The sequence below is a fragment of the Vespa mandarinia genome, chromosome 2, assembly GCF_050613455.1.
Source record: "Vespa mandarinia isolate Hongniang chromosome 2, ASM5061345v1, whole genome shotgun sequence".
NCBI lineage: Eukaryota > Metazoa > Arthropoda > Insecta > Hymenoptera > Vespidae > Vespa > Vespa mandarinia.
Genome location: NC_140811.1, coordinates 14,485,324 through 14,503,265, shown reverse-complemented (window position 1 = coordinate 14,503,265; position 17,942 = coordinate 14,485,324). Strand labels below are relative to the sequence as shown.

The window sequence follows — 17,942 nt, the reverse complement described above, 5'->3', positions numbered from 1 at the left end:
GCGCTTGGCAGCTAAATGTACGTGTGTAGGCGTTAATTACTCTGTTAAATCTAGCTCGCGTTAGTGGGAGTATTACATGAGTCGCGAACATAAACCGCCGACAGATACGTACGACCGTACGCGAGAGACGTTGTAAGCGGCAACGGGTTACGGCTCTCAACCGGTGGATATCGTTTTCCTATAACTCTTTTTCCTCTCCTTCTTACCCTCCCTTTTTCTTCACTTTTATCTCAAAGCACGCGCCCGTACCCGAAGGTTCGTTCGAAAACACAAGGCATAAATTTCACGAATCTCATTGTTCCTTCGTGCCAGCGCACGTGCTTTCGTACAAAAGGACAGTATGATATGGTATGGTATGGTATCGTATATGTATGTGTATATATATATACATATATATATATATATATATAAGATAAAAAAAAAGGGAGAGAGAGAAAGTACACATCATCTTTGATAACTGTAAATATTTCATACGTTCGAAAAACAAAATATTGTTCTAAATAGAAACGACGTTAAAGTGAGATTAAAAATCACCAAGATGACATCTCTTACGTACTTATCTGCTAATAAATAATAAGAAAATATAAGGAAAAAAAAGATAAATAGAAAAAGACAAAGAAGACTGGGTGAAAATATCACCATCAGATAGCAGTAAATATCTTGCACTTTAGAAAAATAAAGTACAATATTATTTTTCATAGATATAAACGTACGTGGCAAAGAATATCGAACGATTTTCTTTTAAATCGATGAATAAATAAAAAAAAAAAAAAATAAAAAAAAAAGAAAAAAGAAAGAAAGAAAGAAAGAAATGAAAAATAACGATCGTCATAAATAAATTATCATACGAGTGAATCGAATCGTTTTGATTTAAAGCAATCGCTTTCAATGTTAAGACTATTCGCTTTCCCATTCGCATAGGATGATAATGAGAGAATTGAATATAGAGTTTATATCACGTACACATATCTATACGTTCTTATATACATTATAAGAAAAAAGAAAAGAAAAAGAACAAAGAAAAAATAGAAAAAAATAAACTGCAGCGAGCTTATATGACCCGAACGAAAGAACGAGAGAGAGAGAGAGAGAGAGAAAGAGAGAGAGAGAGAATGAGCACACCAACATATGAAGGGAAGAAGAGGATAGAAGAGGAGAAAGGAGGGAAACGAGCCCTGGCTTTGCCGGTGGTACGTGAGAGAGTAATATTGATTTCCACAGGGAAAGCGAAGAGACGAGATAACCTCAGTGTGCATCTTGCCGTTAGAACCAACCAACCAGATTCTCCCCTTCTCTCTTTTTCTCTCTCTCTCTCTTTCTGTCTCTCTCTAATTCTCTCTATATCTCTCTCTTCTTTCTCCTTTGCAAGTCGTTCGTTAAAGAGGGATGAATTCACGGTCAAGGCCGATAAACAACCCCTCCGCGAGCTCCATTAGCGCCATTGCTATATCCACAGAAGAAAAAAGAAAGAGAGAGAGTGAGGAGAAGAGAGGAGAGGAGAGGAGAGGAGAGAAGAGAAAAGAGAGAGAGACTATTTCGTATTTTCACACATACACCCACGGAACGTATAACGCTTCACAAGACGATTAATCGCTACTATCCTCCTCCGTGTATATATTTATCGCATTACCTTGTACTTTCTCCGATCAACGTTAGGCGTACAAGTAAAACCAATATTCGTGTCGTCCTACTGGGGTGGTTTCTTCTTTTTAAAAAAGAAACATAATCCTAACTGTGAACTTTAATATTCATCGATATACCAATTGATATACTTCGATGTACTTTAAAATACTGTATCGTATCGTATTGTAATTATGTATCTTGAATATAGTAATCGTTTCGATTGTAGCCTTTTCTAGGAATTCAAAGTTTCAAAAGAGAAATTTTATGACGGATAACAAAATATATATATATATATATATATATATATATATATATATATAAAAAGATAGAAAGAGAGAGAAGGAAGAACAAACGACAAGGTCGTCTTAGTTAAAATTGGAAGGGTCACTCGAAATAAATAAATAAATAAATAAATAAATAAAAGAGAGAGAGAGAGAGAAAGATATAGAAGAATAAAAGAAAGAAAGAGAGGAGAAGAAGAGGACGGATAAAATATCGTCGAAAACCAATCGGTCGTTCATTACACGAAGGCAACACCTGCGAGCGATGAAGAAACCCGCAGCCAGCCACCTACGCGTGCGTACTTCGCTCGGCCCATTACCGTCCGCTCGAAGAATTAATTAAGGAACGATTCACACGGCCACGTCGTGCGACTTTCTGCCTCTACCTCTGCCTCCATCTCCTCCATCCCACTTCTACCTCCTCCTTCAACTCCTCTTTTTTCTTCTCCGTTCCATCCTTCTCCTCCTCCTCCTCCTCCTCCTCCTCCTCCTCCTTCTCGACATTTACACACCACCATCGAAAACTTTTTTACAAGACGAACACAAAGGCAATGATGGAGTCCGTCTTCGTCTCTTCGTGTTCGTCGTTTTAGCATTAAAAAAAAAAAAAAGACGTATCTTTTACATCATTCGAAAGAAAAGTAAGAAAAGGAAAAAAGAGAAAATAAAACGAAAACAAAAGAAAACGAAGCAAAATAGGTAAAGAAAAGAACAACAAAAAAAAAAACATATTAATACGCGTAGAATGTCGATATGTCTATCGAAAATAAACCTAAGCTAGGCAGCTAGAGATTAGATAACGCAACTCGTTTCTACTTTCGTGGATCCGGTTTTCTTGTGACTATTCCACTCGAAAGAGCCCGGATCTCAGGGCTCGTTGCTTTCATTCATGATTCTTGATTCTCTTGTTCTTTCTTCTTGTCTTTTCTTTTTCTTTCTTTCTTTCTTTCTTTCTTTCCTTTTTTCTTAAAATTGACTCGTTCATCTACGATAGGATTCGATAAGCGAATCAAATGGTGGACATTATTATTTTTATTATTATAATTATTATCATTATTATTACGTATTTTCAGAGAAAGAGAAGAACCAAATTTCTAACCACTTTGAATTCGATACGAGTAATTCGATCTTTTTCGATTCATCGATCATTGTCGAATCGATTTGATGTTTTTTCGTGTTGTTTTTTCTTCTTTTTTTTTTTCCTTCTTCTTGTACATTAAACAGTTCTTTTTATATATTAATTATATATTAAATAGGTATATCGATGTTAAGTAGAAACACAAAAAGTTAATATACGTGTTTTTAAGTGTCGTTCATGCTTGAAAAAATAAAAAATTTTGACGTGAAAAAAATCGTATAAAAAAAGACTGACTTAATTTCATACATGTATATGTGTGTGTGTGTGTGTGCGTGTGTATATATATATATATATATGTACAGATAGAAAGAACGATTTGCATTCGTGTCTTGCACGTACCGGGGACAACGAACGATGCGACAACTGCGAAGAGTACGATGTACGCGCAACTGACAATTCGCAGCTAGTATCATCGCGCGAGAATCGCCTTCGTGGTGGATTAGCATAATAGCCGATCATTACGTTGCGCCGTCGTTCGATTTCCGTGGGCGTACGTCTCGGAATCGTAGTACATGAGCGGGAAATGAAATCGTACGGAAAGAATTACGGAAAAACGATGGGCGTGATCCGGAAAAGAAATCTCTCTTCTCCCTTTCTCGATCGAAATGCCAATGAAAATAACACGACAGATTTCTCGGGATGGTTTACTAAGACTCGACGAACGTGTTCGAGTTTTCCATTTCGAAAATTTATCGTCGATATATTAAACGCGATATATTTCGAAATTGTACGAATGAATGAATGCGAAAAGAGTGGGGAGGATTTTTTTCTTTTTCTTTTTCTAATTAAAACATCACAAGCAAAAAATGGATAAATAAAAATAATATATCTTCTTAAGGTAATCGGTCAAAAGTATATAAGATGAAATTTTTATTCAAAGGGGATAAGTACGTTAATAATATAATTCTATATCGTTGTCCATTTCTTGTGGTATGTATATGTATTTTCTAATTCCAATGGGACGAGACATACATATATATACGTTCACTTTCAACTTTCACGTTCAAAATCTAACGCCTGATCTTACGTTACATTTGAAATATTATAATTTATAAGTTTTTCTCTTTGTAAAACTAATAATTCTGATTTATGCTCTTATACCGAGCCGCACAACAGAAGGGCAAACACACATGGCATTAACAGGCACACGCACAATCCGACTTTAAGTAAAAATATTCTTTTAAATGAGTGAGATTCAAAGATGTAAGGAGATGGGGAGGGGGAGGGGAAAGGAAATAAATAAATAAATAAATAAATAAATAAATAAATAAATAAATAAATAAATAAATAAAATCAAAAAGGCGAATGAAAGAGAAAAGATGGATAAATGACCAGCTTGGATCTTATATGAAAAGATTAACGCAAAGTTTCATGCGATCATCCTAGAAAGAGAAAAAGAAACAACTTGCTCCGCTTGCTCGCTACCGGCCGTGCTTTCTTCTCGCGCAATTACGCCAAATGGATTTCCTAATTGCGCCGGCGTACCACCAACCACCAGAGATTGCTCACGTTCGATCTCCTCTCGCACGATGGATCGACAAAAATCAGGATATATCGAAGAAGAGAGACTCCTCCTCCTCCTCCCCCTCCTCCTTCTCCTACTCCTTCTCTTCATCTTCATCTTTCCTTCTCCTCTTTAAAGAGAAGAGAGCTTCCTCGAGCGTAGTCGGTTAGCAAGGAAAGATCTTCGCTATCCGTAGCTCGATCTGAATCGATCGATCGACTGTTGCCTCGTTGAACGTCGATCCACCGAAGCAATCAACGAACTCTCTCCTCTCTCTCTCTCTCTCTCTCTCTCTCTCTCTCTCTCTTTCTCTCTCTCTCTCTCTCTCTCTCTCTCTCTCTCTCTTGATTTGTGGCGGAAGCTTTATAACTATTCCCGATAATTGGATCGGACGTTATAATCGTTTCGAGCTAAGACCCTCTCCCCTCGCCCCTCCCCCGTCCACCCCGAATAAATTTTCGTACAATCGTAGAACAGGGAGATACGATAATAGCGATTTATATCGTGACTGTGGGAGAGAAAGATAATGCTCGCACGTTGAGAGATAAAAGCCAGCTAGGTATGTATGTAATTGTCTTTCGAAGGAGAACGACACCATAATCTTATCTCCCAGATATCGGCTACCATTCTACGCTTCGAAGTCGCCTCAAACTATCCTTCGATAATTTCTTTGTTCTCTTTGTCTTTCTACATTGTAAGATATACATAAAAAAAAAAAAGAAAGAGAGAGAGAGAGAGAGAGAGAGAGAGAGAGAGAGAGAGAGAGAGATTGAAAAAAAAGTAAGAGAATAAGAAAGAGAGAAAAAAAGGAAAAAGAAGAAAGAAAGAAAGAGATACGAGAGGAAGAGAGGTAGGGAGTTGAGAGGAAAAAAGAGAAGAGGGGAAGGAAGAGAAAAAGAAGGGGAGAGAGGGGGGGGAGAGAGAGAGAGAGAAAGAGACACGGTGCAATCGCAGGGAATGCAATCGAGAGCAGCTTCGAAAGGGCTACGATCTGCATAGCAAATTGGCGATCGATATACGTTGCTCACCGAGCGCGAGCCTCGAATTAAAGCGTATAACTTTCGTGTCCGGCGCGATGTATCATTATGCGCGAAAGGGCGTCTCGGGGAAGTTATGTGGTCTCGCGCGCGCGCAGCTGCTTGCTCGCATTTCGTCGCTACGGTTACGACGGCCGAACGGTGGCAGCGTCGATGCGACGGCACGAAGCTCGATTAATCCTCTCTGTACCGTTCGAGATACACGGATCGACGGTTTTACGATGTAACCACGGCACATCCACGGCGACCTTTCTCCTATGTTCGATTTGAAAAGCCGAGCTTTTAATGGATCGATAACCGATTTTCACACGGATAATTTCATTTCTATGTAATCCTTTAACGATGTCAACGAATATCAATGGTAAAAAGTATTTTAAAAGTATACACTTCGTTATATACTTTTACTATTATTTAGGATTAAAAATTGTCATATTAAAAGTATATTACGTATTTCTCTCTCTCTCTCTCTCTCTCTCTCTCTCTCTCTCTCTCTCTCTCTCTCTTTCTCTCTCTCACCCTCCCTCCTTCTCTGTAACATATTCGCCTGATAATATACCTAGATATTAAAAATATACCTAGAAATTAAAAACTCTTATAAGATTATCTTTTAATCGTTTAACGAAGATAAAAGGACAGATGCGGTATCGATTTGAAATAATCGTTGAGTTTGTAGGTAAACGAATAAAAAAAAACATTAGAAACGAAATGATCCATTACGATAAGCGTTGAAAATCGATGGACTTTAATATCAGGAGATAATACTGGACCAATTCCTAAAACTCATGTATAAAACAAAGAGAAAGATCGTATATATATATATATATATAGAAATATATATATATATATAGAAATATATATATATACCCATTGGAGATCTATAGAAGAAGGCTTGAACTGTCCAAGAGAAAATGTTTTTGCCGCTAGCACCGTGTTGTTTGCAAACGAAACCGGACAGCCGTGACACCTGACACCTCCTTCTCGTGTGCACCATTCGTCTTACGTCTCCTACCTCTTTCTTCTTTTTCTTTCTTCTTATCTCTCTCTCTCTCTCTCTCTCTCTCTTTCTCTCTCATACACACACCCTCTTTCCGATATTCACGCACGCATGCACGCACAAAACGAAGGCCGCTGACTTTGCTGGCTCTTATCGCGCGTGGTCATGTCAACGAAGAAGTCGATTAAAACAATGGAGGCGGCATCATTCGCACGATTACTATACTCCCCTACGCTTTAATTATAGTACGTAATTTAATACAATATATGAGAGAATTTAAATATAGACGTCAACAAACCTACCTGGACGAATTAATGTTATTTTTATTCAACGAAAATAATGTTTATCTCATTTATTTATTACCATATAATAAATCATTCTAAAAACTCTGAATACATGCATATATATATATATATATGTTCTTCATCGCTGTCTAGTACGTGAAGATATAAAAAAAAACAAATAAAAGAAAGAAGAGATAAATAGAAAAGGAGAGAAAAGAATTAGCACGAGCGCACGTCACGGTGAGCATGAATAAGGGCATGGGCATCGGCATGGACATGGGCAAGGGAGCGCGCGTGCGTACTCACCAAAGTCATGAGCCGTGAAGGGACACGCGTAAAAGAGAGATTGGTCGCAGTAGATCGTTCTACGTGGCTGATTTTCGAGAAGAAATGAGCGCCAGCCACGAGGCACGTCCGTTTTCGATCTGTGAAAACCATCCTCCTACTACGTGATCTCACCACCGGAAAGAAAGCAAGGGGAGAGGGATAGGGGAAGGGTGGAGGGGGGGAGGGAACGAAAGAAATCAACAAATTTCTCAATACAATTGAATTGTCCCGAGAAATATGATAGATCTTTGGTTTACTTTTGAATATCCGGAAAAATAAAGAGACAGAGAGAGAGGGAGAAAAAAAGAAAAGGAAAAAAAGATAAGAGGAAAGAAAAGAAAATAAACAATTGAATTACTATAGTCTAGACGCAACTTCCGCAAAACAATCGACGATTATCGCAATGGAATTGTTTAATACATACAACATACATGCATATGTGCATAATAAATGTCAAAGAAGTAATAATGACGAAAAGTACCAAACTCAAAAGATTCTATTTATTTTTTTGTTTGTTTGTTTTCGTTTGTTTGTTCTCTTTTCCTCTCTTTCTTTATCCTTTTCCTTTTTCTTTGTCCCTTTAGCTATAAACATCTCGTCGATCCGTAATTTTTGATATATTGCAAAGCGCACGCGGCCCGTTAGAAATCCGATAAAACGAGACGAGTTTATCTCACGAACGAAAAGGTCGAGCGTGAAAAAGAAAAAGAAAGAAAGAGAGAGAGAGAGAGAAAGAGGGAGAAAAAAGGGAGAGAAAGAGCGTGAAAAGGGATTCGATCGGTGATGTGATCACCCATCGACAACGATAACAATGACGACGATGACGATGACGACAACGACAATGATACTAAGCGGCAACGGGAATATAGGCGACCAACACACAGAAATATATAATACACACGCACATGTACAAAGACATGTATATACGTTAGCTTCCCACTTTGTTCGTGTTCGCTCCACTTCCGACGCTGAGCGTCGCGACGCTCGGTTGAACGGTTCGCGCATATGCCATTATTAAAAGCCGCCCTCGCACGTGATCATCTACGACATAAGTATATACATACACACACACACATACACACACACACACACACACACACATATATAAACACATGTGTGTATGTATATGTATATATGGTGTACATATATATATACACGCGACTCTTTATCCAACATCGATTATAAACGCACTCTTCTGTCAACGAGGGTTCCCGATGGGAGAAAGCCTTTGATATTAGCCGATACCTCGGCGAGACACATTTTTCTCTTCACTTCGTGAGAGAAGAACACTTCCTTTTTCTTTCTTTTCTCCTGCTACGTCTCTCTCTTTCCCTTTCTTTAGCTCTCTCCCCCTACCACAATACACCCTCTCTTTCTCTCGCTGATTCTCTCTCCCCCTACCACCCCCTACACTCTTTTTCTCTCAGAAGAAAGCAACCGACAATTCTCGTAATTTGAAGACGATGTATTCAATCTAACGTTTCTACTCAATTTAAATTTCTACGAATATAAATTCTCCTTACTCTCCTTCCTCAATACAACACACGCTGTTGTCTCGATGAATGTAAAAGAATTCTTGAAAAAAAAAAAAAAAAAAAAAGGAAAAAGAAAGAGAAAGGAAAAGAGAAAGAGAGAGAAAAAAAATCGACGACATTTTAGAAGAAAAAAAAAAAGGAAAGAAAAAAAAATATTGATAAATACCATTCCAAATTAAAATATTTTTTTATCGTTATTATTATTATTATTATTATTATTATTATTGTTATTATTATTATTATTATCATTATTTATTATTTATTATCGCGTTCTATGGACCATAGATTTCGAGTGTCCCTTCTTAGATGACAACATCGAGAAATGACAACATCGCCAAAGCAAGGCTAAAGCTAAATGCGGCGGGATTAATCAATTTAACGACGTAATCTCGACAAGGTCTCAATTCCTATCGATAATATCGTTCTTTGAAGGTGTATCGTAGATTAAGCCGTTCCACTTTCCACTTGATGATAACACGACGAAACACGCAATTTCTTAAGTATAGTCTACGGAAATCTAACAAAAAGATTCGCTGATCTGATTAAATATTGATATCATAAAATATCTGTAAGTTACTTTTTGTGATTTTCTTTTTTTCTTTTTTTTCTTTTTTTGTTTTTTTTGTGTTTTTTTTTTGTCGAAGATAACGATTAATAATTGGTATCGATTGTTATCTCGGATTCCTAATTGTTTTGAGGTTTACAAGCAAATAAAGACCCAAAAAAAAAAAAAAAAGAGAGAGAAACAGAAGATAAAAAAAGAATTCGACGACCGATCATGAGACGATGACGATGACAATTTGCAGCTTACCGGTCGAATTTTAAAGGATCTTGAGCATTCGTTCCCTTCGATATTCAGTTCCTTCCGATTCTGAAAACGTTTCTCCTTCTTCTTCTTCTTCTTCTTCTTCTTCTCCTTCTATTCTTCCTCCTTTTCTTTTCCGATCCTTTGAGCTGGAAGACGTCGACGTTCCTCAGTACACGTTGATCCAACAATAACAACAATAATAATGTCACGCGATCACAGCAATAGAACAGGCACTGAACGACGCGTTGTGTATCATAGAAGAAAAGCGTAAGTCGTAGTGTAAATTTGTAGTATCCTTCGAGAGTATTATCACAGCTATCGGGCACGATGTATGTATGATGAACGAGAAAGGAGAGAGAGAGAGAGAGAGAGAGAGAGAGCAAATTTCGATCAAATGGCAATCGAGCAACGTCCTCCACTATGATCCTTTCTGCTTGTCGCCGCAAGAATAAAAAGTGGAAACAACAAATAACAATAACAACAAAGAAGACTCGCTCGTTTCACTTCATTTAAATGTATATATACGTGTGTATATATATATATATGTGTATATATAATTAGTTGCACACGCACGCACACACACGATACACGTTTTCCCTCTCTCTCTTTCTTTCTTTCTTTTCTTGTGTCACGTCTTCTTTCTTCTTTCCTTTTTATTTCTTTCAGACAAATTTTTGTCACTTCTAGGAGCAACGCAAAGAACACTGGTTCGTCACATTAAACAGGGAAAAAACGCTAAACTTTCATTCCCTTTTTTTCTTTTTTTTTTCTTTTTCTTTCGCCACCAACGACTACGCGAGTAGAGCTACCCTCTTCTTGCGTAAAACTTCTGGCGAGTGCAAGTAGAAAAGGACGAGCGAGTATTGTAAAGGGCAGAGAGTAAAAAGACAAGAGTATATATAGATATTAGGGTGGACGGGGGAGAGAGAGGCACGTATATCAAGAGATATCACAGACTCGAGATCCAACTTCTTCGTCTTCCTCCTATCCTCTTCTTCCTTGGGGCTAACTATGGTAGTACGATGGAGCGAGAGTGCCTCGGCGACGTTTGTCTGTTCGCGCGCGCGAGAAACCAGCGACGAACATACGAACGGAGGTGGACGTGGAGGTGAAGGTGGAGGAGGTGGTGGTGATGGTGGTGGTGGTGGTAGTGAAGAACGAGAAAGAGAGAGTGAGGGGAAGGGGGAGGAGATTCTTCAGAGAGGGAGAGTAGGAGGAAGACGAAAGGGAGGAGGAGGAGAAGGAGGAGAAAAAGATTCGATGGTGGGAGGTTGATCGAGCAAAAGTATCAACCCTTCTTTCTTCCTCTTCTTTTTTTTCTTCTTTTTTCTCTCGTTATCGAGTTCGCGTCGCGAGCGAGAGGATAAAGAGGAGAAGGAGGAGGAGGAGAAGGAGGAGGAGAAGGAGGAGGTCGAAGAGAAAGAGATGCAAGAGGAAAAGGAGGAAAATAAGAAGGAAAATTAGTTTAGTAAAAGGTAGTGATGTGTTCGTATCGATAAGAAAAGATTCGTGCGTGCATATACGCGACACGATAGAAGAAGAAGAACAATAACAAATAATAGTAACGTCAACGATAACAACGACCCTTCCAGTAGCGCGGTCTCGCGCCGACTGCGAGTCGAGCTCGGCTCGCGGGTTTCACCTTCGGCCGCGTTCGGTTACCCCCTCTACCTTCTACATCGCTTCCCCCTTCTCCCTTATTCCTTCTTCGGCATCACTCTCCATCCCTCCTCTCTTTCTCTCTTTCTTCTCTCCTACTATCTCTCTTTTCTCTCTCTCTCTCTCTCTCTCTCTCTCTGTTTCTGTTTCTATCTCTCCTCGTTCTCTCTTTTTCTTTCTACATCTCTCGCTCGCTCTCACATGTAAAATCCTTACACGTGCGCAGGCCGCGTCCACAGTGGGATTTTCGTGTGCGTGAACTTTGAGAGACCCGTTGCCTTCATCCATGTGGTTCGTCTTCAATGTGTGGAGTTGATCGTAGCTTCGTTCATCCCCACCATTCCACTAAGAGAGCCCGTGCCGCTTACCCCCACTATTCGGCTTTCTTCGGGCAGTCTCGTCCCCCTTCGCGCGAGCCCCGGCGAGCCCTCTCGAGGTGGGCGCACGACGAGCCCGTCTCGCGTTAGTACGACTACGGACGTGCACCGCGAACCACGCCTATTTCCCCCTACCTTCTTGCACGCGACCGGCCACCTCGCGCCGTTTTTACCGGCGCGCGCGCGCGACCTCACTCGTTCTCGCTCAAGTCTACTTGCTTTCTTCGTCTCTCTTCTCGTTCTTTCTTCTTCTTCTTCTTCTCTTTTATGCACGCCCGAGAGTATACTCTCTTACGTAGGTGTCTCTCTTGAAAGAGTGACCAAACGTGCGAGGGAAGGTCTCTTATACTGCCTTTCCTCCGTAGCACTGCCCACGCGCCAAGGGTGTTGGAGCTTACGTGCGCGCGCAAACTCTGTTAAGCTCTTACCCTTCTTCGCCTGATAGAACTATTTTTCTTTTTTTCTCTCTCTCTTTACTTTTCATATTTATCTCTTCCATTTCTCGATATATTAAATACGCAAACATCGATTCGGTCATATATAAATAGAAATATCTTTTTATTTCTATCCGAGGATATCCATGGATTGGTTTCTTTCCTTTTTTCTTTCTTTTTTTTTTTTTTTCTATACGGTAAAGGGTCGATGCGCTTTCTTTTTCCAAGAACTTTTCTCCGCAAGCCTTTCCTTCTCCTGGTGTTGACACGTGGTCGCGCCTACGGCCACGCTTTGGACACGTGTCCGCCGGCTCGAGAGTACTCGCTAAGTGGTCGCTCGACCGTTTGAATTTTTTCGAGACGCTCGTATTTACTTTTTTTTTTTTTTTTTTTTCTTTTTTCTTATTTTTTTACGAAAGCCTCGCCGCGTCATCGGTCTTCTAATGCCAGATGGAGAACCGTAAAGTGCGTGAATACTTAAGACGATTTATTTTAGGCATTCGCGTGCCATGAATATATTAAGTTCCTATATTTCCTCCTTCTTTTACTCCTTTTCCTCAGGAGGAACGGTGATCCTCGAGTTTTGTTTATATACTGGGAGTGCCATCCGCGTATATATCGATGCAATCTACGTTAGAACATACACAAGCAAATACGACAAAATCTTTCGCATTAACGTCGAAAAGTTTCTATCACTATCGTCCCATTCATCATTCTTATAATTATTCAACGATAATCGATTCTCATTTGTAGTTGAAAAATTGGAAAAAGTTCAATGGAGATTATCGTTAAGAGAAAGCTATTTTCAGGGCATATTTTTTTTTTCTTTCCTTTTTATCCTTTTTCATTTTCTTTTTTCTTTTTTTTTCCCCTCTTCTTTTCCCTCCTATCCTCCTCCCCCTCGCCCCTGTGAAAGGAACGACGAACGTGAAAGAACTTCGACCGTAGGCTTTTACGCTCACATGACGTTCGTAGAATCGAGACGTGTAATTTGGTAAGTGCGTACAGAGGTAGATGAGAGCGTATATCGCCGTTATAATTATAACAAATTGATAGGTTCGGTTCGAACTTAGCGGTGGGCCACCTCTTATTGGAATAATTGCGCGATCCGCGTCATTAGCCTTAATGAGCCTGGCAGTCGGGATGACGCCTCCTCCTAGGAACCCGTTGCACTTTCGAAACGAGTCTCTCTCTCTCTCTCTCTCTGTCTCTCTCTTTCTCTCTCTCTTTCTCTTTCTTTAGGATACCCACGCATCGTGTCATCTCTAGTTACAAAAAAAGACAATTACGGGACTCCGTGCACTTATACATTTCTCCTTCAAAATTTTTTTCTTCTTTTCTTTTTATTTCTTTATTTTCTCTATATAAATTCATCATTTGTTAATCAACATTCCATTACAGAACATTCTGTTATCATGAAAAATCACATTTATCATCATTCATAATTTATTTCTTCGTTCTAGAAATTATTTTCATTTCTTCTTCTTTTTTCTCTCTTTTTCTTTTTTCTTCGTTTCTCTCTCTCTCTTTCGTTTTTTTTTTTGTTGCAGAATTTTCCACCAGAGATCGCAGGAAGAAAATAAAAAAAGAAAAAAAGGAATGGAAAATAATTTATAATATCAATACAATATCTAGTTGGATGTTATCAAAAACGAAAAAAAAAGAATAAAAAAAAAAAAAAGAAAAAGTAAAAAAAGAAAATGACTCCCTACATCTGATTAAGTTCTTTCTTGGACGGGTTACATATTGATCTATGTGCATAGAGTATTCCACGCACGTGCGCTCGCGCGCATTGTTACGCACGCCCTTACGACGAAGCTTACGACGGTTTGCACCTGGGTCGAGGCCAGTACCCACCTTTTTTTTTTTCCCCCGTAAGAAAGAGATCCTTACCTAAAGGCGCGCACGCACGAGATGATCCAGCTGTTTGATCTTTGCCACGCGCTCCCTTTTTACGTATCTTGGCCGATGCCACCGCGGGCCTGCCCATTTTACCTTGATACAACATCTGCGTTTATATGATTTTCACGCGATCGATCTTCTTCTCTTCTTAGTTCGTAGATTGTAATAACATTAAGAAGAAGAAGAGGAAGAAGAAGAAGAAAAAAAAAAGAAAAAAGAAACAAGAAAAAGAAGAAGAAAAGCCAAAAGAAAAAAAAATACCTATGTCCAATAATTATTATAATAAAAAGGAAAAAGACTATATATATATTTTTTTTTCTCTCTTTTTATATATATATATATATATATATATATATATATATATATATATAGAGAGAGAGAGAGAGAGAGAGAGAGAAAATGAAGAGTGGAAGGTTCTTCTCTCCTTGAAAACGCGAAGAAGAAGAAAAAGAAGAATCCGAGACGTCGCTCGTCGGTACACGGCGTCGAGTGAAAATTACTCTCAAAGGGACGCGCTCGTAAAAGCAATTAAGGCTACCGCTCGTCTCGATTTATCGTCCGTCCATCGGCCATTCTTCGACATAAATTTATAGACGATTCTTCGATCGCCCCGGCTCCTTCTCGCGTAATAATCGTACTCGTGGAAGGATCGTATCTTTCGACGAAAGGATGAGAAAGATATAGAGAGAGAGAGATAGAGAGAAAGAGAAAGAGAGAAAGAGAGATCGAATGAAAGAGAAAGAACGAAAGAAAGAAAGAAAGAAAGAGAGATGGTACGGCGACCCGTACAAATCCCAAAATAAATGTCATCGTGTATCATCGTGGTAACGTAATCCGGGATCGCGAAGACAAATGGCGGCAGAATACGATACGATGCACCGCGGTCGGTCGGTCGGTCGGTCGGTCGGTCTGTCGGTCGGTCCAGCGAAGAGGAGAGAGAGCCTTCTTCTCCGTTGTTCGTATTTACATACCGCGAGACGAAGACGGTTCTCTCGTCGTTGCTCTTTCTCTCTCTCTCTCTCTCTCTCTCTCTCTCTCTCTCTCTCGTTCTCTCTCTCTCTCTCTCTCTCTCTCTCTCTCAAATAAGTAGAAAGAGAAGGAAGAGAAGAAGGAGGAAGCCGTGAAGAGGAAGGACGAGACGCGCTCGTAGTTAAGGTCGCCGATACCGCGAGAGCCAAACGAAGGACGGCCGATGACTTCTCTCTTATGGAGAACCGACAGCCTCGACGCTGCGTTTTAAAGCCGCCACGTTGACTCACCGCGCTCGGATAAACGCGGAGGTGTATATTAAACAAACTCAAACTTTGCTTCTCCTTTTTTTATCTTGAGAATCGTTTCGTATGCCTCTCTAACGTTTTGCTTCTTTATCTTTCATTCTTCCTTTTCTTTTTCTCTCTTTTCTTTTCTTTTCCTTTCTTTCTATCTTTTTTTTATCTTTTTCTTTTTTTGGTTTTTTTTTTTTTTACTCTTCGTTCCTTTCTTTTTTTTTCTTTTCTTTTCCTTTCGAAATGGCACGAGAGACTGTTTTAATCCTACGCGTATTACCTAACGTTTATTTAGACGAAAATGGAGGAATGAATTTTTTGTTCTTTTTTTTCTTTCTCCTTTTTTTTTTTTTTTTTTTTTTTTAAGGAAAATTTTCTTATTGGTTTATAACGAATGATGAGCGTTAAAGTTATATAGGTAAGTTTCGTTGAGAGGAGCGGGGGTGGGATGGGAGTGGGGGTGAGGGAGCGGAGAGAGAAAAGAAGAAGAAAAAGAGAAAAGAAAGATAAAAGGAAAGAAAAGAAAAGAAAAGAAAAGAAAAGAAAAAAATCAAAGACAACGAAGAGTCGAGAGAGAAGTCAGCTTTCTCTTCGACTTCGTCCCAGTCCTGAAAACAGAGACTCGTCCGAGTCGCACGGTCATGCGTCAAGATTTTAAGCAAACACGAGGTTCGCGCGAGAGCACGTACGTAGTACGTACATACAAGCCGGTCATGGCACGGCCGTACAAGACCGAGTTAAAAAATACTCGCATTTGCTCTGTCTCGAAGACCACTTCGCGGACGTATATACACCCTACTAGAGGAGTCTAGCTCCGAGAATTCTCTTCTCGATATAACCGCTGTCGCGAGTTATCTCTCTCTCTCTCTCTCTCTCTCTCTCTCTCTCTCTCTCTCTCTCTTTCTCTATCTCTCTCTTTCTTTCTCGTTCGCCTTGAGAAGGTCTCAGCTTCGAGGTCGAAGGTTCAAAGAGAACGTTCGATGTACATATGTATACGTATATATATATATATATAAATGGTAATTAATAAAATTTTAATGTAATTCATTCTTTATGATAACCATTTGATATCTCGTTGGTAGATCTAAAACTTATAGATATACTACATACGTAGGATACTTTCTCGTACGCTCCGAATTACGACGTTAGCATACCTAATGCATTCTAATGCGCTCGTCCTAATCTGAAAATGGAAAGCCGATTTCTTCGTAAACTAAACTATGTATGTATGTATGTATGTATGTATGTATGTATGTATGTATGTATATATGTATGTATGTATGTATGTATGTATGTATATATGTATGTATGTATGTACATAAGTATGTATGCAAGACGATGTAGCAAGGCGATATATCACGTTCCGTTTTTCCACGATGCTATCTGGATATGGAGGAGAAGAGGGAAGAGTCAACGTCGTTGAAGTAACGTAGAGAAGACGAGAGAGCAAGTGGAAAGCGTAGGCGGGGCGCATACCAGAGGCACCTGCTCATTTACTTTGCGCCGGCGGTCGGTAGTCGATGGTAGTAGGGGGCTCCTCATTAGGATTTGCCCCTACCATTCCATTCTAACATCGTTCGTTGGATCTCGACAGCTCGAGGGGTGAAGAGAGAGAGAGAGAGAAAGAGAGAGAGAGAGAGAGAGAGAGAAAGAGAGAGAGAGAGAGAGAGAGAGAGAGAGAAAGAGAGAGAAACATACATAGCTTCGACTATATCGTTTCTTTCGCGTCTACTTCGTACGTCGGCCAATTAATGAACTTCTTTCACGATATTCTCGTTCGAAACGAACGAATGGTGGGAGAAACTAAGGCTTCAGACCGGCTCGGTTAGCATCGAGAAGTAGTAGAGACGAAGACAAATAGATAAAGGGAGCAAAAGAAAGATATATATATATATATATATATATACACATACATATATATATAGGCGCGCGCGCGCACGTACGCACGTACGCACGTACGCACACACACACACACACATATATATATATATATGTATGTATAAGTTAGCTCGCAACCTACAACCTACGAGAAGCGTTAAAAAGACCGATGACTACCTTGCCTCTCACCTGCGAAGGCTGAACGAGAGAGGAAACGTTCGATCGAGTCACTCGGAAGAAGGAAACGAGACGAACGATTGGTTCCACGTATCAACGAGTATACCGCCTACTTCTTCTTGCGAGAAATCGCGAGTGTAGTGTATTCTCTCATACCGCTTTGCTCGCCACCTACTCTACCATTTAAATCGAAGCGAGAAAAGACGATACGTGTCAGCCATTAATTCTTCGTTTCACGGCCGTACGAGATTCGACCTGATTTAACGCGTCTTCTCTGGATGCTCTACTTATGCGATCGGTTCGCTATATTTTTTTTTATCCTCTCTTTTTTTCCCCTTCCTTCTCTCTCTCTCTCTCTCTCTCTCTCTATCTTTCTTTCTTCTAACGAATTCGTGACGCACGAGAATTCTCTAAAAGTTTAAATTGGAAAGAAAGAAAAAGAATTTTAATCGAACGAACCCGTTGAATTATTCTTGAAAGTCCTATAAAGGAAATATCCGTTGGTTACGCTTTTCCCACGTACATGGCACCTTTTCTTTGCCACCTGTTGCTACTCACGTTTACGAGACCCCTATAGAGAGAAAGATTTCCTCGTAACCGTAACGAACGCCGGCGGTAGCAGCATCACCGAAGAAGGACGCGAGCTAGCAAGGAGAACGCATCGCGGAGCACGGAATTTGATGAACACTGTGGGGTTCGCGAATCTTATGTTTTAACAG

General features: G+C 39.7%; 1 protein-coding gene across 3 annotated transcripts in view; it reads right to left on the bottom strand.

The window, feature by feature from the left end:
* The window catches only part of klu (zinc finger protein klumpfuss), a 64,930-nt gene that overhangs the window by 33,316 nt on the left and 13,672 nt on the right, over nucleotides 1–17,942 (bottom strand). Inside the window, exon 1 of one of the 3 annotated variants that reach the window (XM_035862151.2) lies at nucleotides 9,535–11,160. The exons of the other annotated variants lie outside the window; for them this stretch is intronic. The gene's annotated coding sequence lies outside the window, so the exon portion shown is untranslated. Of the gene's footprint in view, nucleotides 1–9,534; nucleotides 11,161–17,942 lie in introns of those variants that run through there. 3 annotated transcript variants of the gene reach the window in all.